This window comes from Aquarana catesbeiana, linkage group LG02, assembly GCF_042186555.1.
Source record: "Aquarana catesbeiana isolate 2022-GZ linkage group LG02, ASM4218655v1, whole genome shotgun sequence".
NCBI lineage: Eukaryota > Metazoa > Chordata > Amphibia > Anura > Ranidae > Aquarana > Aquarana catesbeiana.
Genome location: NC_133325.1, coordinates 449,919,176 through 449,941,738, shown reverse-complemented (window position 1 = coordinate 449,941,738; position 22,563 = coordinate 449,919,176). Strand labels below are relative to the sequence as shown.

At 40.5% G+C, this 22,563-nt stretch overlaps 1 protein-coding gene across 3 annotated transcripts in view; it reads right to left on the bottom strand.

Moving 5' to 3' along the window:
• Positions 1-22,563, bottom strand: part of HTR1D (5-hydroxytryptamine receptor 1D) — a 100,060-nt gene that overhangs the window by 9,161 nt on the left and 68,336 nt on the right. The window contains exon 2 of one of the 3 annotated variants that reach the window (XM_073617973.1): positions 5,388-5,616. The exons of the other annotated variants lie outside the window; for them this stretch is intronic. The gene's annotated coding sequence lies outside the window, so the exon portion shown is untranslated. The remainder of the gene's footprint in view (positions 1-5,387; positions 5,617-22,563) is intronic. 3 annotated transcript variants of the gene reach the window in all.

Here is a 22,563-nt window from a genome sequence, read left to right as displayed (position 1 = left end):
AGTAGGGCTGTCAGGTGTGTGCGGTGGCAGTCTCCTCCTCCTCCTCCATGTATCTGGCTGATCTCCGGTCTCCCGGGCCCCAGTGATGGTGATGGTGATGGCGGAGGCTTGGAGTCCCCCCGGTAGCAGACACCTCCTCCTCGGGCTGTGACTTCATCCTCAGCCCCGGAGCTCCAGAGCCAGCCCGGCCCCATACTTCTCCATCTGCTGAAAGATGATTGTTTACGGGCTGGGAGCATGGTGTGCGTCCGGGTGTACGGTGGGGAGGGGGTCCCAGGAGGTCAGGGGTTGTACGGAGGATGTAGTTGTACAGAGCAGGCAGGCAGGCAGGGAAGAGCTGTCTTTGTATGCAATTGAATGGGGAGATGTGTACAGCTCTAGGCTGCGTGAGCCTTATTCACTCTCAGCACAGCCAATGGCTGCTGCTGCTCCCACTGAGTCCAGTGAGGAGGGAGAGAGAGAGAGCAGCGCTGCTGCACTCGGTCACAGCGCTGGATTGAGACTGGGTTCATGTAAGTATTTGGGGGGGCTTGACTGACAACAGAAGGTTTTTAACCTTAATGCAGAGAAAGCAATGAGGAAAACATCTATAGCTTTTACTACCACTTTAAAGCCTAACTCTTGAAATAATTTGACTCTAAATAGTTCAATTGGATCTAGCTGACCCAAATACACTATTTCCTCTACTTGTCAAGGCAGAAGATGTATGTACTGTAGTACAGTATACAACAATGTGTTCTGGCAGCGGTACAGGGACCTCCCACCCTATTCCTGAAACAGGATTGAGTCAGGCTGCATGCTGCTCAGCAAAACATAAGTAGTATTTTTGTTAAGTGAATGAATACAAGGCTTCCTCCAATTGGCTGAGTTGGAGAGGGCAACAGCATCCACTGCCTCTCCACAGCCAGAGGAAGCCTTGTATTTACTGATACAAATACAAGGTTTCCTATAAATGGCTGAGCAGGACTCAACCCTACTCAGTTTGTTCTGGTAATGGGAAGGGAAGTCCCTGTACCGCTGCCAGAGCACTGTGCTGTATACTGTATGTAGCTGATTGATTAGTAAAGGAAATCGTTGGTTGAGGACAGCTTGGTTCAAATGAACTTTTTAAAGTCATAGTGGTTGATTCAATAAAGGCAAATAGACTGTGCACTTTGCAAGTGCAGTTGCGCTCATTTTCCCCAGAGCTTGGTGAGGTGGTGAAGCTCTGTTGATTTCAATATTACAATCATGTGCAAGCACAAATGCTGTTCTTTTTATTTTCTCTACCCCTGACTGGGTATTCCTTATAAAGTGAAGCTTCACCACATTCACTAAGCTCTGGGGAAAATGAGTGCAACTGCACTTGCAAAGTGAACCGCCACTATGCTTCACTATTTCACTATCAACCCCATAGTATTCTAGATCGGGTTAGGCTTTAGGATGGCAGTGTGCCTCTGTTTAATATCATAATTGTAAAAATTGGACCAATAAATTATTTTAAAAATCATTAAAATATTTGAGAACACAATAGTTTAAAAGCTCATTGTAGTACAACAAATATAATTACATTGGGCAAAACACATTTATTCCCTGAAAACATTTTATTTTTTTACCTTTTTTTAATCTTTGTTTTTTTGTCATATGACAGAAATGACAGAAAAACATGCTCCCCTTCACCACAGGTGGGAGCATGTCTATTTAGTATGGCTGTGGACACATACACAATGGGGAAGTTCCCCATCTGGGGCTTATGTAACACAGCAGGTGGGCAGTGGGCAGGATTATATCACAGCCAACTGGTGGGTGGGTAGAATTGCATGAAACAGTGGGCATGGGGGCCACACACAGTAACTTCCCCAATTGTGTGGGCTTCGTTCCAGAACCAGCTGTAATTTTAACAGTGTCCTCCAGTTGGAGCCTTGCCATCAAAATTTCCCCACAGTGTATGCGTAAAGAAGACTGCCTCCTTACTAAAATTAGAGGATAGGAAGCGTGGCCACAAAACTGACAATGTGAGGTACAGGTACACTGTGCATCTGTGCTTGTCATGGTTTTTAATAGGAACCCAGAACAACTGGCAGAATAACCAAGATTTTAAAGTGAAAGTGTAAACAAAAAAAACTTTTAATGGTAGATTTTTTTAAAATAATAATATGTATAAACACACATACACTATATTGCCAAAAGTATTGTGACGCTTGCCTTTACACGCACATGAACTTTAATGGCTTCCCAGTCTTAGTCCTTAGGGTTCAATATTGAGTTGGCCCACCCTTTGCAGCTATAACAGCTTCAACTCTTCTGGGAGTCCTGACCTCAACCCGGTAGAATGCCTTTGGGATGATTAATAGCAGAGACTGCGAGCCAGGCCTTCTTTTCCAACATCAGTGCCTGACCTCACAGATGCGCTTCTGGAAGAATGGTCAAACATTGCCATAGACACACTCCTAAACCTTGTGGACAGCCTTCCCAGAAGAGTTGAAGCTGTTATAGCTGCAAATGGTGGGCCAACTCAATATTGAAACCTACGGACTAAGACTGGGATGCCATCAAAGTTCATGCATGTAAAGGCAAGCGTCCTAATAATTTTGGTAATATAGTGTATATTGCATCTTCATTTTTGGGGTAGCATACATGTAAAAAAGTATGATATATACATTACTGTGCAAACGTTTTAAGTAGGTATGAAAAAATGCTGTGAATTAGGAAAGCTTTCAGAAATAGATGTGTTAATATTTTATTTTTATCAATTATCAAAATGAAAAGTAAATGAACAGAAGAGAAATCCAAAGCAAATCAATATTTGGTGTGCCCAACCTTTGCCTTTACAACAGCATCAATTCTTCTAGGTACACTTGCACACAAATTTTAAAGGAACTTGGCAGGTAGGTTGTTCCAAACATCTTGGAGAACTAACCGCAGATTTTTTGTGGATGTAGGCTGCCTCAAATCCTTCTGTCTCTTCATGTAATCCAAAACAGACTCAATGATGTTGAGATAAGGATTCTGTGAGGGCCAAACTATAATTTCCAGGACTCATTCTTCTTTATGCTGAATATAATTCTTAATGACATCGGCTGTATGTTTACAGTCATTGTCCGGCTGCAGAATAAATTTGGGGCCAATCACACGCCTCCTTGATGGTATGGCATGATGCATAAGTATCTGCCTGTATTTCTCAGTATTGAGAACACCATTGATCCTGACCAAATCCCATTTGCATAAATGCAGCGCCAAACTTGCAAAGAACCTCCACTATGCTTCACTGTTTACACTCATTATTGTACTGCTCTCCAGCCCTTCTGTGAGCAAACCGTTTTCTGCTACAGCCAAATATTTCAAATTTTTACTCATCAGTCTGGAGCACCTGTTTCCATTTTTCTGCCCCCTAGTTCCTTCTTGCGTAGTTAAGTAATTTATCCTTGTTTCCAAATCAGAATTATGGGATTTTGGCTGTAATTCTTCCAGGAAGACCACTTCTGGCCAGACTTCTCCAGATAGTAGATGGGTGTACCTGGGTCCCTCTGGTTTCCACTAGTTCTGCACTAATGGCCATACTGGACATCTTCCAATGTTGAAGAAAAGTAAGCATGATGTGTCTTTCACCTGCTACATTAAGTTTTGTTGGGCGACTACTGCATCTACGGTCCTCAACGTTGTGTGTTTCTTTGTGCTTCTTTAAAAGAGATTGAACAGCACATTTTGAAACCCTCAGTCTGTATTGAAATTTTTGCCTTGGAGAGACCTTGCTGATGCAGTATAACTACCTTGTTTCTTGTTGCTATGCTCTGTCTTGCCATGGTGTATGACCTGTGACATAAAACTGTCTTCCACAACCTCATCTTAGTAGCAAAATTTGGCTGTTCCTCACCCAGTGAGCCTCCTACACAGCTGTTTCTGTTTTAATTAAGGACTGTGTTTCAACTTACTGTACATATGAAATTTGAAGGAGTGCATCAATCTAAATGATCTAGAGATAGGGGCAGGTACCATCATCCATAGTGGTTAGTATTAAAGAGGGATACCTGGGGCTACCCCAAATGTGCCCCTGGCAAAAAATGGAGAGGATTGGATTATCTCAGTACCCAAGGATTAGGCAGAAGTTATGATAAAATATAACAATGTATTGATAGAAAAACATGATTAAAATAAAGAAAAAATAAATTTACAGAAGGGACTATATACAAGCAATAGTTACAGTCATGCATTGTTCATTTAGGAGATTTCAGAGGTAAGTGAGGCCTAAGATCATGAGGGGCACCGGAATATAAACCTTGACACAGTCCTCTACATGTTTTCAGGCATAGGCCGCTTCCTCAGGAGGAGTTAATCATTGTCATCTACAAAGATGGACATAATCTCAAACAGCCATAACAAATGATCTATAATATAACAGCATAAAGTGAGAAGTGAAAGACAATATATATATATATATATATATATATATATATAATTATGCTTAATGAGTAAGAAGATATTAGCATACATTTTGGGGATCCATAAATTCATGCATTGCTTACCAGAGAAAACCAATGGAACATGAAACTGCATGGTAGAGACACCCTAAAGGGTAGTCCCCCTCACGGCAGACACGGGAGACACCTACGAGCACTTGGTTCTACAAAATGCATGTATAGTAGTAAGATAGGTAATGTGTTCCCAAACAAATTCAAAAATTAATAGAAAAGGGGGGGGGGGGACAGGAGGGGAAGGGGGAGAGGAAAAGGGGCGGGGAAAACCAGGTAAGGGACAGGGGGGGATGGGAATGGGCAGGAAAGGACGAGGGGAGGACCAAAGGGGAAAAAAGGGGAAGGAAAGGGGGAGAAGAAGGGAAGGAGGGAGAGGGGGAGGGAAAGGGGAGAGAGAAAAAGGGGGGGAGGGGAAAGGAAGGAAGGGAGAAAGAGATGAAAGTGAGGAAGGAAAAGAAAGGAGGGATAGAGAGGAGAGTCAAAGAGTCAATGGAAATTGATAAAAGAAATAAAATACAGTGATTATCCATGTATTGAGAACCAACCAAATATGTCTGGATGTTCAGTGTAGCAACCTGGGGGTTAGAGGCAAAGGCTGAAGGCAATTTCTTCTCATAGATATGCAGGTTTTTTAAAAAGAAGTTTTTTCAAGGAGTTGCTTGCAGATAGGGACTATGTTGGGAGACTCCCAAGGGAATCAATCACAATGGACTCACAGCCCCTAAGGAGTACATATACATGTATATGTAAAAATAAAGGACCATACACAGGCAAAGGTGTTAGTCCAAAGATACACTTGTGGGTATGTAGTGTCTAAGTCCACAGAAACAACAAAGCTATAGTTTAGGCTACCACATCCAGTGCATTTCAAAACTAGTATTGAAGCTTTCACAATTAGTATAGGGTATGAAGCATAGTGCAATAGAGATGACTTACCATGTAGTGCCTTCAGCCTTCTAACTAGACGCAACTCTATGTGCCTTTTTATGTCTCCAACCCGGTCCACAACTGCTGGCTGGTTGACGCCGGGTCTGTCTCTCCACATGTATGTGCACACGTATGACCAGAAGGGGAAGCGGCCTGTGTGATGGCCATCATCCAGGTAGGAGTGGGAAGGGGATCTCCAATGGAACAGGTACCCCCCCGGAGAGACGCATGCCCGCCACTAGGGGAAACATACACTTCAAGTTGGTCATACTTTCGTATGATCCCACGGAGCAATGCAGAAATGCAAAAGATAAGCAATATTCAGAGGTTAACTGTGCAATGGATGGTGACAGCCGTGCATATACATTGCAGCCAATAGAGACACGTACTAATGAGAGTAACAAAGCATAGAAATTAATATTAAGCTAAATACTTTCACACCACATAGGATGACATGCAATGAACACATATATCTACAAGACAGATAGGGAAAAACAAATAAGAAAGGGATTTTTAAAGTTGAATACAAATCCAATGACACTACCAATTGGACATAGTATGACTGGGAAAGGAAGTGAGAAAATCCTTTCCATTTTTTGCCAGGGGCACATTTGGGGTAGCCCCAGGTATCCCTCTTTAATACTTACATATGAAATTGATGATCATTAGCACCTGCTTGTTATAACTGGTTAACCATACACCTGACTCTAATCCTACAAAATCCTTGATTTTGTGCAATTGCATAAAGTGTAAGAACTGATGCTGGTTTGAAGTCAAAGGGTAGTCACACCAAATATTGATTTGATTTAGATTTTTCTTTATTTGTCAGTCTATAACAAAAAAAAAACCACTTTAGCTGGGAATTTATTAAAACAGTGTGCCAAATAAAAGTCTTATGCTATGCTTAAAATAAAAATGTATAATACTAGACATGAAAGCGCTACTATGGAAAAAAACATTGGAACGAAAACAAGGATAAACTAAAGGCCTTCATGGACAGCTCAAATGTTGCCTTATCCTGCTGAATTAGCTGACATTCGAGCTATGAGTGGCTCTGCAAGCACCAACCAGCTCAAGAAAAGACAATTTAAAATCGCCTGAGCTGGATGGAAAATTATCAGCCGAACAGTGACAGAATCCTATCAGTTACTGTTCGGTTGAGTACCATTGTACTCAGGTAGATGTGGGTGCTGCGGCAACCTAAGTAAAATATTTGGCAGTAGATATTCCTTCATTATTGCTGTCTGAGGATGAGAACAAGTTGAGCTGTGTATGTCCAAATGCTTTAAAGCAAAGTCTTGCAAAGATGGTGTTATCTCTAGTCAAAACTTTTGAAAGAAAGAATCTGAGAAAATGTGAAAAAGCTTTATTGTGGCCCTAAATATATTCAACCTCAATTTGAAGTTTCCCACTTCCTGCTCCACAGTAACAAAACCAATAGTGAGACACTATCTCTGACCACCTCAACAGATACTCCTCCCAAAATACATCTCATATATTAAGACATAATATCTAAATGTAGATGACCCAAACTGTATTTTATGTTATTTATGTACTTATCTCTGGTATTAATCTTGTGTTACCATTAACAATGTATCAACAAAAACGTTTAGAAAAAAATTTAAATGTGACTTTAGGTTGACAAGTTAGTCATAGAGTTACAGTAAAGTAACAGACAATACTAAATTTGGCCTGGCCATCTAGGTTTCAGTGCCCTCTGGTCACAAAAAGGCTATGAATTAGGTTAGCCTAATCACACCTAAGAGTAAAACAAATGTTAATGCTACTATGTGCATCCAGATGGATTAAACCTTGTTTTTTTCAGGACAAATTTGTCTTTCATTTGGTAGTAAATGGTAATGGATATCTCCAGATTTTTTTGATTATCAAAGGAAAACTGGCCCATAATAGTAAAAAATGGCATATTTTTAAATGTAACTGTATATTTTTTGCTACTACCATAACCAAACCCCCCAAAAAAATTCTCCTGCTCCCAACAATTGCAGCGATACCACATATTTGTATGTTAGTTGTCGTTTGTACCTGTAGTACAGCCCATAAAAAATAGTGAGCATTTAGCTTTTTTTAATCTACCTAAAACACACTGACACTGACACTGATGCTAATTTAAAGAATTTTTTTTTAATCCTGCCAACAATATACTGACCCTGACCTTGACTTTTGACCTTTACTTGACCCAAACACTAACCCTGGCACTGACCTAGATCAAACCTTGATATTTTTTCATTATTTTTTCTTTAATTCTTCTATAATTTTTTTTAATACACAGTTATGCTTAGTTTGCTCTTTGCAAGAAGAGAGAGAGATACAACATATATCTCTCCTCCATTCAGAGAGAGAAAGTAAACACGAGGGCGGGCTTCACAGTGATAAAGTTTGAAACACAAAATCATAAATTATAATATTATAAATAACTATAAATAATTATAACAAATAATAATATAATAATAAAAAATTATATTCAATAATAATAATAATAATTGATTTACTAAAACTGGAGAGTGCAAAATCTGGTGCATCTCTGCATAGAAACCAGCTTTCATTTTTTTTTTGTCAAAGCTTAATTGAACAAGCTGAAGTTAGAAGTTGATATCTACCAGGGTACCAGGCTACCACGCACAGCTGCACAATATTTTGCACTCTCCAGTTTTAGTAAATCACCCCCATAATTTTATTTAGTACATAGTTTTAATAAATACCCACTATTTTGTTATTCTAAAAAATAGCCAAAATGTGAAGATGCATTTCAGTACAAAATCAAGTTTGTCAATACATCTGCTATGTCTAAATGCCATGGAAAAGGTAAAATCATATTTTTACATTGCATGTATAATTAAAAAAAAAACAAAAAACCCCACAACACAGCAATACATAAGAAATAAGTGTAGTTATCTGAATGTTTTATATTATTTTTGGATAAACTTCTTTATTCGAGAAGCCAACATTCACATTTAATTTTAGACTATATTAACTCCAAAGACCTTCCAGCAATTCCAGAGTATTTGTGTCAAAACAATGTTGCTGTGTTCCTAATTGTGTACAAACTCTGTGACCTCATCAAAAATAATTACAGCCAAATTCAGCATTGGCATTCAGTAAAGCAGTTGGTAACTAAAGTTGGTAATCTTTAAACTTCCATAATGGGACTTCAGGAGCTCATAAATACAACAACGAACTACCAGATTGGCAAACGTATCTAATACATCCTTTTTCTGATGATGACTGTATAGAATGGATTTTTCTTTTAATGCTGCAACATTTAACCACATGAGGGAGCCTTTGTAATAGTTTATTACTTACATTTTCTGTGCTGACGGCATTGTAAGAATAATGGCAATCCAAAGTCTCCAAATGCAGACTACAAAATTGTGTAGAACAAAAAGTCTATCTATCTATCTATCTATCTATCTATCTATCTATCTATCTATCTATCTATCTATCTATCTATCTATCTATCTATCTATCTATCTATCTATCTATCTATCTATCTATCTATCTATCTATCTATCTATCTATCTATCTATCTAGCGAGCTATCTATCTAGCGAGCTATCTATCTAGCGAGCTATCTATCTATCTAGCGAGCTATCCAAATTTTGCAGTTGATTTACTAAAGGAAGAAAGACTGTTAATTAGGAAAGTAGATTGCATTAGCTTTTTAAATGTGCTTTCGCTTTAATTGTCAAGCAACAATCCTTTTTTAGGTTAAGGTTCTTGTCCACTTTGGGCTAGAAGAAAGGCTGCAAACAGAGTCTCAGATGACAGGGTGTCCACACTATCTCCTAGCTGTGTACTGCCTCACATACCTCTTCATAGACAGGTGCTGCTTCCTTCCTGCTGTCTTCCAAGACTCCCTTGGAGGTGGCTTAACCCCAATGTCCCTGTAATCAAGGTTTGGAGGTTCTTTCCCAAGCAAAGTCTTTCCAAACCTCCACACTCCTGGTCCCAAATAAGGACTTACCAATCCAGAGAATACTGTAAATTGGTTCTCTCCTGTCCAACTGGACTAGCCCATAACCCCTCACCCTGCATGGGTAAGAACCCCTGAGTAATAAAAATGCTTTTTAACATGCCCCTAAAGAGACCACAACTGAAATAGAGGGGAAACATATAGTGTCTGCCTTCCAGGACCCATCCCTGGCACCCTGTACTATTTAAAGAAATTGGGTAGTAGTTTACTAAGGCCACCCCTGTTCTCATTGATGCAAAACTGTCCTGCCACTGGCCAATTTCTATCAAACTTTCATAAAGAATTAGGAGACCGCTGATATTACAAAGCTATAAAAAATATATAATTTACTAAAAAAAAGCTAGCAGTAGGGATGAGTAGTTTGATTTTGCCACTATTGGGGAAAACTTTAAAAAAATATAATGTACTGCATTGCCTTTTGCCAATAGTCTTAGAACGACCAATACATGGTCTTTTGGTTAAGCCAGACCTCTCACTATCAAAGGGGGGCACAAAGCAGCTATAATTTTAGTAAAATGGATGCTGTTCCTGGGAAAGCATAGGGTAATTTGACGAAACTACATGGGGAGAGATGAGGGTGAGTTAGGAGTCCATACTTTAACCACATCACATTCTTGAGCCATTTTACAATCCCTGGACTTGAAAAGGTTAAAGCAAGATCATGGCTGTAGCTGCATAGCTTTTTCAGCTGGTAATCAGCTGGTAAGTAAAAGTGACCACTTTTAGAGTAGTGAGAGGGGCCAGACACCCTTGCCAGTGCCCGTGGTGGTTCCCAGGCTTTTTTGTTCCTAAACCCAGGTCCATGGTAAATAGTGGTAACATTGAGATTAGGAGGTGATTGGGAAATACACATTTCCTGATTCCCCTGCAACAAATGAACACGGGAAGTGATGTGTATCACTTTCCAGTTCACAGCTGTCATTCCCGGGCCACTGTAGACTGTAGATATATGCTTGATTAGCTGCTTTAGAAGGTGGGGGAGACATTGGGGGTTTAATAGACAACTTTGTGAGTATGTGTGTTTACGAAATAAACACAGAATATAAGTCATACGTATTATGTTTTGTGCGGTTTAGCTTCTATTTCAACTGGGGCCTGATACATGTTAATGATTAAAACAATTGGGAGGAATAAAAACTTATCTGGGGAACGCATGATATACTTTGACCCATCATATAATGAGGGGCAAGCGCATCTGAACACTTTAAATTAAGGGGTTTCAGCCTTTGGTAAGTGGCATATGAGCTTTTCTCGTGGTGGATCAGTGTCATTTTTGCTTGGAGTCAAGTCACAGTTTTGAAAGTATATAAATGTTTATAACAGGGATACAATTGAATTACATTATTGCACTACATGCGATTTGTCCTTTTTTTCTTACTGGGTCATGAAGTCCAATTGAGTCCTTGGAGCCATTGTAAGAAGTGGAGGGTCCTGCTGTGAATAATCTATTTTGCACCCTATTTTACCCTATGATGAAGTGCAAGCTTGAATGACCTCCTGTTATCAGGGCCGTCTTTTAAGGGTGGGGCAAAAGGGGAAAGTTCTCCGGGCCCAATGATTGTTGTGGGGCCCAAAGCAGATGCCCCTTGAGCCCACTATCCAGGGTTACCATTGCCAACAGTATATTTAGAATTTGGAGAAGAGAAAAACACAGCGCTCAAAAAATTGTGAATGCTACTAAGCTGCAGTTCAAATGTGCAATATCCACATAAATATAAAGAAAAGAAAAGAAAAAAGAACTGCGCTATACCTTCAAAGCATATATGTGAATATATGTAACAAATAATATGAACTCTATACCTGAGTGCAATTGAGAAAAAAACACACTGATATAAAACTGAATATATATATATAGTCACTCCCACAAAATATATAGTGAAACAAAAATAAAAATAAAAATTACAAGTCCATAAATCAAATAAACCAATAGTCCGCTAGGTAGTGGAAAGAAGCCCCTGATCGCCGTTCATAGGGATCGATGTGTGGAGGGAGAGAGTAGGAAAACACCCATGGTGGATCACTTTGATGGGTGTTTTCCTACTCTCTCCCTCCACACATCGATCCCTATGAATGGCGATCAGGGGCTTCTTTCCACTACCTAGTGGACTATTGGTTTATTTGATTTATGGACTTGTAATTTTTATTTTTATTTTTGTTTCACTATATATTTTGTGGGAGTGACTATATATATTCAGTTTTATATCAGTGTGTTTTTTTCTCAATTGCACTCAGGTACAGATTTCATATTATTTGTTACATATATTCACATATATGCTTTGAAGGTATAGCGCAGTATATTTAGCAATGGCAGACACTTCCACCAAAAGAAGCTGGAGGTGCTAGGCAGGCGCCGCCGAAGAAACAGTCGCCCGGATTTGCCGATATTGCTCCTCTAGTCCAGGCTGCAGCCCTGTCATGGTGGAGTGCATTTGTCTTCTGCCTTTCCCCGCACAGCTTCACTTCCGCTTGTTAGTACTGCTTCTGCTGGGCTGGCACATGCGGCGAGTCTGGGGTCGCCCGCTTTCTTGAACCCCCCAGCCCCACTGTGACAGTTCCATTGCCTTTACCTCAGAGAAAGGGCCAATGCAACCTTGTGCCCACACTGACTGGCACCTGCCTGCTGTGAAGGAGGAGTGGAGAGCCACACAGGCTCAAATTAGCTCAGGTGAGACCCACATACAGGGCATACACTGGACAGGCACCTTAATTCCTACACTGCCGGGAGGGGAGCACAGTGTTCCTCACTCCTGTTACTCTTGTCACTACCGGGGCTTTCCTTTCTATGTCTCTCTACAATATAAGGGGCCCCTGGAGGTAGTAGTCTCTATAGGGGACTATATAGGGCCACTGAACTGAAAGTAGAAGTCACCAAAAGAGGGGCTTCCGGACTGGAAGTAGCAGTGTTTCTTTGGTGGGCCTCCATAGAGGGACTGCTACCTCCAGTCCAGGGGCCCCCCCATATGGAGATTGACAAGTTAACCTCTAGCAACCAATGAGTAAGTGGTAATGATGAACAGTAACCAATAGCAACCAATCAGTGAGCAATAATGATGTGCAGTAACCTCTAGCAACTAATCAATGAGTTGTATTGATGTGCAGTAACCTCTAGAAACTAATCAGTAAGCGGTAATGATATGCTGTAACCCCTGGCAACCAATCACAATTGTTGCCTGATCTGCTGTAGTAAACTGATTTTGAGTCTAGTTGCAATTTTTATTGTATGTCTCAGAGCAGGTGGGGAGCGAAATTGCATGGGGGGGCAAGAAAATGTTTGCCCAGGGTCCAATCAATATTAAAGATGGACCTGCCTGTTATTGAGAGGTCTCTTCCTTTTGTAAGCTGCTTAGGACCTTTGGTGGTGGATAAGGCTGTCATCCTGTAACACTCTGCACAGTGATATTGGAAGTGATTTCACACAAAATTAGGATCACATAGGACTTTATCTAAAGGACTTTGGTGTCCTTTTATGAAAGTGCGGTAAAATACCGCTTTTCAGTTCTCAGGCATTCTCAGAGGAGATCGCTCTCCTCTGAGTGCCTGTTTATGAAAGTGTGTAGATCGCTTCTCATGTTGAGTTGAGGAGCGATCTACAAACGCCGGGAACTCCTGAGAATGGCTCCTCTCACTATAATCTCGCGTGATATAGCGGGATTACAGTATGAGGAACCATAAAATACAAAAGTTTAACACAAATCAGCACACATTATTCCCCAACATATTAATAAAATAATAAAGTTAAATTCCCCCTACACAATATACATTAACCTAATTATAAAAAAAAACATTGTTTTTATCAATATTTAAAGATCATACATGTCCCTATTTAAATGTGAATGGTGTATAGTAAATGAATGTAATGCACATATGTAATGCAGCTATACACCATTCATATAAATGCAAAATACATTTATAATCATTAAAAAAATCATTTTAATAAAGTATACAAGTCTAAATATTTATTAATAAATTAAAATAAAATATATTTCATTATAGATAAACATAAAAATTGATAAACTGGTGCGATGCGAGAACACTGCGAATCCACTGCGGGTTCCCGCATCGCACCGACTCGCATGTCTGTTCACACTGCCATATGCGAATCGCTGGGGAGTGTCAATACATTGTTAACGACACCCCCAGATCAGCTTGCATATCGCACTGTGAACTGACAGTTCGGACATGAATCGGATCGCATATGTGTGAACACACATGCGATCCGATTCTGGTCCGAACAGAAAAAAGGGTCCTGTGCGTGTTTGCACCGAATGCGGTGCGATATCAGCCATACTATCTGTACAGCTGATATCGCACCGCACAGACATCGCATGTAATGTGAATGGCAGTGTGCTGCGAATAACATGCGATGCCTGTGCGATGTCCGGCATCGCACAAGTGTGAACTGGGCTAAAAGTTAACAACACCCCCAAATCAGTTCGCATATCGCAGTGCAATCTGCAAACTAGGACATGGGTGTGAACACCCATGCGATCCGATTCTGCTGTGGACCAAAAAAAGGGTCCTGTAAGAGTTTGGTCCGAGGGCAATGCAAATTTAGCAATACTATCTGTATGGCTGAAATCGCATCGCACAGAGATCGGATGTGATTTTGCACTGCAGTGCGGTGCGAATCACATCCGATCTCGGACACCGCAGCAGTGGGAACTGGCCCTAAATCATATTGCATTTGCACCAAAATGATACAGGACCCTTTATTTGGTCCGCACTGATATCGGATCGCATGGGTGTGAACACCCATGCGATCCGATTCCTGCACCATTACATAGTTCGCACTGCGAACTGTGAAATGATCTGGGGGTGTCATTAACTTTACATTGACACCCGCAGTGGTGCGCAGATGTCAATGTAGGTGCGATGTGAAAACCCGCACAGGAATCACGCTGGTTCACGCATCGCACAAGTGTGAACCCAGCCAGAGACGTGAACATCTAAAAAAAATCTATATATATCTATCTATATATATATATATATATATATATATATATATATATATATATATATATATATATATATATATGTATATATATATATATATATATATATATATATATATATATATATATATGTATATATATATATATATATGTATATATATATATATATATATATATATACACACTATAAATTCCTATCCTTCCTATCTTGCTTTCTCCAGAATACTCAGCCAGTTTCAGGCTTCTCACTCTGATTCTCCACTTCTGAAATGGTGAATCAGAAAGTGAGAATTCTGTCACAGATCGCCAGTGAGGTGCTGAGATCGTACCTTCATAAACTGGCCGTTTCTGTGACAGTCAGTTACAAATTCTCACTGTGCTGAGATAATCAGCGGAGAACATGTTCTCCACTGATTATCTCAGTTTCATAAACTGGTAATGAGCTGAGATCAGCGGTGAGACTCAGGATCGCCGCTGATCTCAGTTTCATAAAAGGACACCTTTATTTGAAGGATACTATTTGTTTCACACATTGGTGTCTGTTTAGGAAATTGAACAGCGGTGATCCCGAGGATCACCATTGATCTCAGCTCATTAGCAGTTTATGAAAGAGGGATGATTGGGGGAGAACATGTCAGAATTCCCCCTTCCAGACTCACCAGCTAAGCCGTGGCAAATCGGGGAGAGAAGAGAGAATCCCGGGGGGAACTGAGGGGGAAGGAGGAAGACTATTGACTTCCTTCTTCTTCGATCAGAGACCCCCCAAGACAGTAAACATATCATGTTTATGTGTATAATATATATATATATATATATATATATATATATATATATATATATATATATATATATATATATATATATATATATATATATATATATACATTTAAAAATATATATTGTGTGGGGGGACTAATTATTTTATTAGCATGAGGTGGGCAGCCTCCTCTGAGAATGTCTGTGTATTGAGCAGTGATAATTTATCAGTGATTAATAAACATACACCTTGAGTGTTTCAGTGAATTTCTGGTACTGTAATCTCGCCATGTCTCAAGATTACAGTATCAGGGGGCGTTCTCCACTGTTTGAAGTGTTTGTAGATCGTTTCACTTCACAAAAGGAGAAGCGATTTACACAGCTTCATAAACTGTCACTCAGAGGAGAACGATCTCTACTGTGAATGCCTGAAAACTGAGCAGTGGATATTTTACACTGCTTAATAAACAGACATTGTTTGGTTTAGTAGTTTTTAAAGTGATAGTGCCACAATTTTTAGTAGAAGTTGTTTGTGGATATTTTAAAAGGCTGCTGTAACTCAATGTTATATTTGGCGTGATATTTCCTTTTTTTTACTTTACATGACACCGAGCACAGAATTTACTAGGTTTTAATGTTAGTTCTTGCCAGTGTCACATCATGGAAGTGGGCCTTCTTTGGGGGCACCCCATATATAAGCAGCAACTGGAGTTTGTGCTGGATGCACTGGAATTGAGCTGTCATCAACTCCTGGTCTTTTCCTAATGATTGGGAACCAAGAGGACTGGCTCTCGATCATGTACTGTAATCACTGTGGCTATCTTTTTCCTCTTAATGTAAAGAAAATCTGTGTAAGGAACAATAATAAAGATTCAAGGCCAGAGCTGGGTCAAAGGTCAGTGTCAGTTGTTTAACCACTTCCCGACCACCTCACGCAGATATACTGCGGCAGAAGGGCACGTGCAGGCAGATTAATGTACCTGTACATTGCCCTTTAAGAGGGGGCTTGCGGGCGCGCTCCCGCCGGGAGCTCCGTGACCGTGATCGCGGGTCCCGCGGACTCGATGTCCGTGGGGATACTTGCGATCGTCTCACGGTGAGGAAGAACGGGGAGATGCTAATGTAAACATACATCTCCCCATTCTGCCTAATGACACTGACACTGATCACAGCTCCCTGTAATCGGAAGTGCTGATCAGTGACATGTCACACACAGCCCCTCCCCCCCACAGTCAGAATCACTCCCTAGGACACACTTAACCCCTACTGCGCCACCTAGTGGTTAACCCCTTCACTGCCAGTCACATTTACACAGTAATCAATGCATTTTTAATCGCACTGATTGCTGTATAAATGTGAATAGTCCCAAAATCGCACCAAAAGTGTCCGATGTGTCCGCATAATGTCGCAGTCATGATAAAAATCGCTGATCGCCGCCATTACTAGTACAAAAAAAATTATCAAAAAAAATGCCATAAAACTATCCCCTATTTTGTAGACGCTATAACTTTTGCGCAAACCAATCAATAAATGCTTATTGCGATTTTTTTAACCAAAAATATGTAGAAGAATACGTATCGGCCTAAACTGAGGAACAAAAATGTTTTTTTTATATATTTTTAAGGGATATTTATTATAGCAAAAAGTAAAAAATAATATGTTTTTTTCAAAATTGTCGCTATTTTTTTGTTTATAGCACAAAAAATAAAAACCACAGAGGTGATCAAATACCACCAAAAGAAAGCTCTATTTGGGGGAAAAAAGAGACGTCAGCTTTGTTTGGGAGCCACGTCGCACGACCGCACAATTGTCAGTTAAAGCAACGCAGTGCCGAAACGCAAAAAGTGCTCTGTCAGGAAGGGGGTAAATTCTTCCGGGGCTGAAGTGGTTAAAAAAAACAAATGTACACTATTGTTTTCTTAGCCCTACTTTTGGTACAAACAACAAAGAATAATCACATATATGGCATCAGTGATGGGTCGGAAAATGTATTTATTTATTTATATATATATATTTTTTGTGGTAGTTCATGGTAATGGCAAGAAATATACAGCTTAAGTTTGAAAAAGTTTCTTTCTTTTTTTAAAATTGGTATTGGTGCTCTGTGTGTTGGGTTTCCTTTGATAATAAAAAATTGAGGAGATATCCATTACCACTTACCACCAAATGAAGTCCCAATTTATCCTGAAAAAAACTAGGTATAATGTACCTGGATATTTTAACTAGGTGTAATAATACTGTATGTACAGATATTTACCAATACATGCCAAAGTTGCAAAACTGTGTTTAGGCATTAAACTTTGTTTTACCTTCAGGCATTAAGGGGCTAGAGAATTTGTGTATTTTCAATTTCACCCTTAATATCTTTTTCCATTAGTGCATATCCCCCATGGCAGGGAGATGTGAAATATAGTGAGATGTGAGATGTTGCGCTCACCCTATTGAACACCAATAATTTAAAAATGAATTTAAGTGGAATAGTTATCAGTGAACAAATGTGTACATCAGCTCAAATAAACAAAATAATTCACCAAATAATTACTCAAAAATACAACATCAATAGTCTGTTATTTTGCTGTGTTGTGTCACATGCTTCCTGGCTGACAATTCATAAATCCCAATTTTCCACCAAGTGTCCCACAACCTATCATACCATGCACAAGTAAAAAATCCAGATGGCTGCATTCCCTTGTTTTTCCAAGAAACACTTTATTTATTCAAAAGCAGTCTACAGAAGCAGCTCAATGGTACAAAAGCACACAGGAAGTCACATGGTATCATGACGACTTGTATGGGACAGAGCCAGGTGACATCATTTGACAAGACCTGACGTGACACGGCCCAGCTGTCAGCATGCCTATATTTTACATGCAAACAAAATCAATATGACAGTTACCCCACTTGTGGAAGACAGAATCAAAACAAAAAAAACACTTGTATGGAAGAGCCACCAGTACACTATATGATATTTATCACAGCAACAAATATTAGTACAAAATGTGCTGCGCTACAGTTTTGAACATACACACATATAATATAAAATGTCCCAAAGATGCAAAACTCTTGTAATAAAATTAACCACTTCAATACAGGGCACTTATACACCTTCCTGCCCAGACCAATTTTCAGATTTCAGCGCTGTCGCACTTTGAATGACAATTGCACGGCCATGCTACACTGTACGCAAACTAAGTTTTTTTATCATTTTCTTCCCACACATAGAGCTTTCTTTTGGTGGTATTTGATTACCTCTGGGATTGTTATTTTCTGCTAAACAAATAAAAAAAAGACTGAAAATTTTGAAAATGTTTTTTTTTTGTTTCTGTTACAAAACTTTGTAAATAAGTAAGTTTTCTCCTTCACTGATGGCACTGATGGGGCTGCACTGACGGCACTGATAAGGTGGCACTGATGGGCACCGATGAGGTGGCACCAATGAGGTGGCACTAATGAGGCGGCACTGATGGGCACTGATGATGGGCACTAATATGCGTCACTGATGGTGCACTGATAGGCGGCACTGATGGGCACTGATAGGTGGCACTGATATGCAGCACTGATGGGTACACATAGGTGGCACTGATAGGCACTGAAAGGCGGCACGGATGGGCACCGATAGGCGGCACGGAAGGGCACTGATAGGTGGCATGGATGGGCACTGATAGGTGGCACGGATGGGCACTGATAGGAGGCACAGATATGCACTGATAGGTGGCACGGATGGGCATGGATGGGCACTGATAGGTGGCACTGATGTACAGTAATTGATGGTACGGATAGATGCCAATCAGTGCCAAACAATAATGCCTGCCAATCAGTGATGCTCATTGTGCGCACTGATTGGCATCCATTGTGGGCACTGATTGCATCCCTGGTGGTCTAGGGTGACATACCTGGTGGTGACATCCCTGGTGGTCCTAGTGGTGTCCCTGGTTAGTCCAGTGTGGGCATCCTGGGGGGGGTTGCGCTGATAATCAATCAGCACAGACCCCCCCATGAGAGGAGCAGTCGATCGGCTCTCCTCTACTCGCGTCTGACAGACGCAAGTGAGGAAAAGCTGATCAACGGCTCTTCCTGTTTACACTGTGATCAGCCATGATTGGACACGGCTGATCACATGGTAAAGAGTCTCCGTCAGAGACTCTTTACCGAGATCGGTGTAGCGGTGTGTCAGACTGACACACCGCACCACCAATCGCTGCGATGCGCACCCCCACAGGCGCACGGCGGCTGTTGTTCTGCTGGATGTCATATGACGTCCGGTCAGGATATTGAAACCACTTTGCCGCCGTCATTTTGCTATATGGTGGGCAGCAAATGATTAAATACCCACAAAAAAAGGCGCCAACTTTGATTACTTTACATATAACTGCTGCCCCTTTAAGTGTGAACCACACAGATATTAGTTTTTAAATAATAAAGTCTGGCGCTGTTATATTTAACCAGTTCAGCCCCGGAAGGATTTACCCACTTCCTGACCAGGCCATTTTTTCAATATGGCACTGCGTTACTTTGACTGACAATTGCGCAGTCATGCGACGTTGTACAAAAATGTATGCACTTTTTTCCCCCACAAATAGAGCTTTCTTTTGGTGGTATTTGATCACCTCTGCCTTTTTAATTTTTTGCGCTATAAACAAATAAAGAGTGACAATTTTAAAAGAAACCCAATAGGTTTTATTTTTTGCTATAATAAATATCCCCCAAAAAAATTTAAAAAATGAATTTCTTCATTAGTTTAGATCAATATGTATTGGAAGTGGTTTGTGTAAAATATTTTTGGAGATATTGGGAAGTATTCACAAACTTTTGATAGACACATATAAATTTAAATATAACAGCGCCAGATTTATAATTTAAAAACAAATATTTTGTAATAAAATGGTGAAAATGGCTTCAAAAACACTGTAGCCAAAGCCAAGACTGTAGCCAACCAAAGTGCTCCACCGCCACCCAAGAGAGACATGAAGTGATTGTAAAGGTTTGTAAAGGTTTGTTTTGTTTTTCTTTAAAATAACAAACATTACCAGCTCTGTGCAAGGGTTTTGCACAGAGCGGCCCCGATGCTCCTCTTCTGGGGTACACCAGCAGCACTCCTAAACACTCTTCATCAGGTGCCCCCATGGAGAGCCACTTTCTATGGGGCACCCGTGCGGGCACAGTCATGAGTCTCGCTGCTGCGTCCATTGACACAGACAGCAGGGCTCGGCCCCGCCCCCCGCTCTTGTGTCACCGGATTTGATTGAGAGCAGCGGGAGCCAATGGCTCCCGCTGCTATCAATCTATCCAATGAGGACAGAGACAGCGGCCCGTCTCTGGAACGAATGGGTTCAGGTAAGAAAAAGGGGGGGGGGCTCTGGGGGGCAGCTGCAGCACAGAAGGTTTTTCACCTCAATGCATTGAATGCATTGAGGTGAAAAACCATGAGACTTTACAAGCCTTTTAAATCTACTTACAAAATGGATATGATGCTCATATCATAAAGATTAACATCACGCTTTGTAATTGTTGTAACTCCATATGGGTCAACTTCATCAGTCTTCAAGCAATCAAAAAGTCATTTCCTCAGGAAATTAGGATAACGAAGCTTTATTTTTTTATAACTAGATGGCGGTATGTGATTTTTGTGGTGGCCATTATTCAATGAAACTTTTGGCCATGTGATTTTTGAGGTTTTAACTTTCCATGGTGTGAGTGTCAGATGCTCTCAAAGCTATCTCAAGGCTTAGTTCTGAGTCGATGCTTTCTAAGATGGCTGCTGGTCCAGAATGAGGCTTGGTTATCCTAATTTCCTGAGGCAAAGGCTGGCTATATAGACATGATGACCCAACATGATGTCCATGCCCCAGAAGATGTCAGTTGTGAGGAAACGCATAGGGTGGAGCCTGTTGTGATGTCTGCTGGAGTTTTTGGTATTTCTAACTACACTGATTACTTTCAATTCATTGTGAGTGTAATTTAACTACTTTTATTGCAAATCTTGTGGATTTTAACCAACTGTCAGAGAACAGTTCACAAAATGGAGTCGCAGATTGGCACACGGAATTCGCCAATGCAAGTGCGCATGCGCGCATGGGCACGAACGGCCATTAAGATTAATGTGCAAGGGTGAATGCAATGCGTGACAGATTCTGGCGACCAATGGCCTATTTAAAGCCACAAGCATCAGCCACTAGTTGCTGGATGATCTTCAGCTCCCCCGTGTGTTCCTGAGTTTCTGTTTCTGTTATTATTGGATTTCTTGTTACTGACCTGGCTTGCCTTTCATTTGTCTTATTTCCATTCCCGGTTTGACCCTTTGCTTGCTCCTTGAGTCTGCTTCTGCCTGATCTGTATTTGACCTCTTTCTTGCTCCTCTGGACTCCTCTGCTGCCTGTTTACCAGTATATGACCCGGCTTGCTGTCTTACTCCTGGCTGATATTCTGTGTATGACTAATGGCTCCTGACCCTGCTCCTAGCTCTCCCTTCTGGTACATCTGAGGGACTTCTGGCCAGCAGTGCATCTTTCTCCCCCAGCCACCATCTAGCAGACCTCTAATCACTCAGCCTATCACAGCTGGCAACCCCTGCTTCTTTGGACATAGTACTCCCTGTCACCACCTTCAGGGGTGCCCTGCACTCAGCCGCAAGGGAAGCCAACCTTATTGTAAGTGCAATACTTTTTGTTTATCAAATAAATGCTTTTACATACTATACCATTCCCTTTCTATTTGAGTTTACTTGCAGAGGAGAGGAAGGGGAGATCTTATCCCTTACAGGGCCACACACACCTCAGTTATAACACTACAGATGTCATTGCATTGCATGTCCTAAGTGGAGCATTACCTATCGTACCATCGCTCTGGAGACCTATGATTGATACCTTAAAGGGAAAGTGCATCTAGATCTGAATCTCATACAGGTCCATGTTTGGAGGTGAGCGTATGGTATGAGAGGTGGTGGGACTCACAGTACACTTGGTGGAAAATTGTGATTTATTAATCATCAACCAGGAAGCATGGGACACATTAACATGTGGTGAACTGTTGTATGAAGAAGAAGTAATTGTGACACAGAAAAATATTAGAGACTTTTTTAATGTTTTATTTTTGAGCAATTATTGTGTAAATAGTGTTGTTTATTTGAGCACGTGTGTTTGCTAATTACTATTCCACTTAAATGTATTTCTGTATTATTGGTGTTAAAAAGGGTGAGTGCAACATCACACTTTACTATATTTCAATTGGTTATTGTGGGAACACAATCAATGGTTGCAACTATCCAATATTAAGTTTACTGCACATAAGAATTTTATCTCAAATAGTAGATAGCACAGGAGTATCATACTTTCAATCAGCTTCCCATGTGTGTGTTTTTTTTGTTTTGTTTTTTTACAGTGGTTAGCCTATTATGACTAAAAAAGGCCAGCATTTAATAACAACATTAGCCAAACCATATACTTCATATCATCAAGTTTGGGTTAAATGAATTTGAAACAAGATTCACC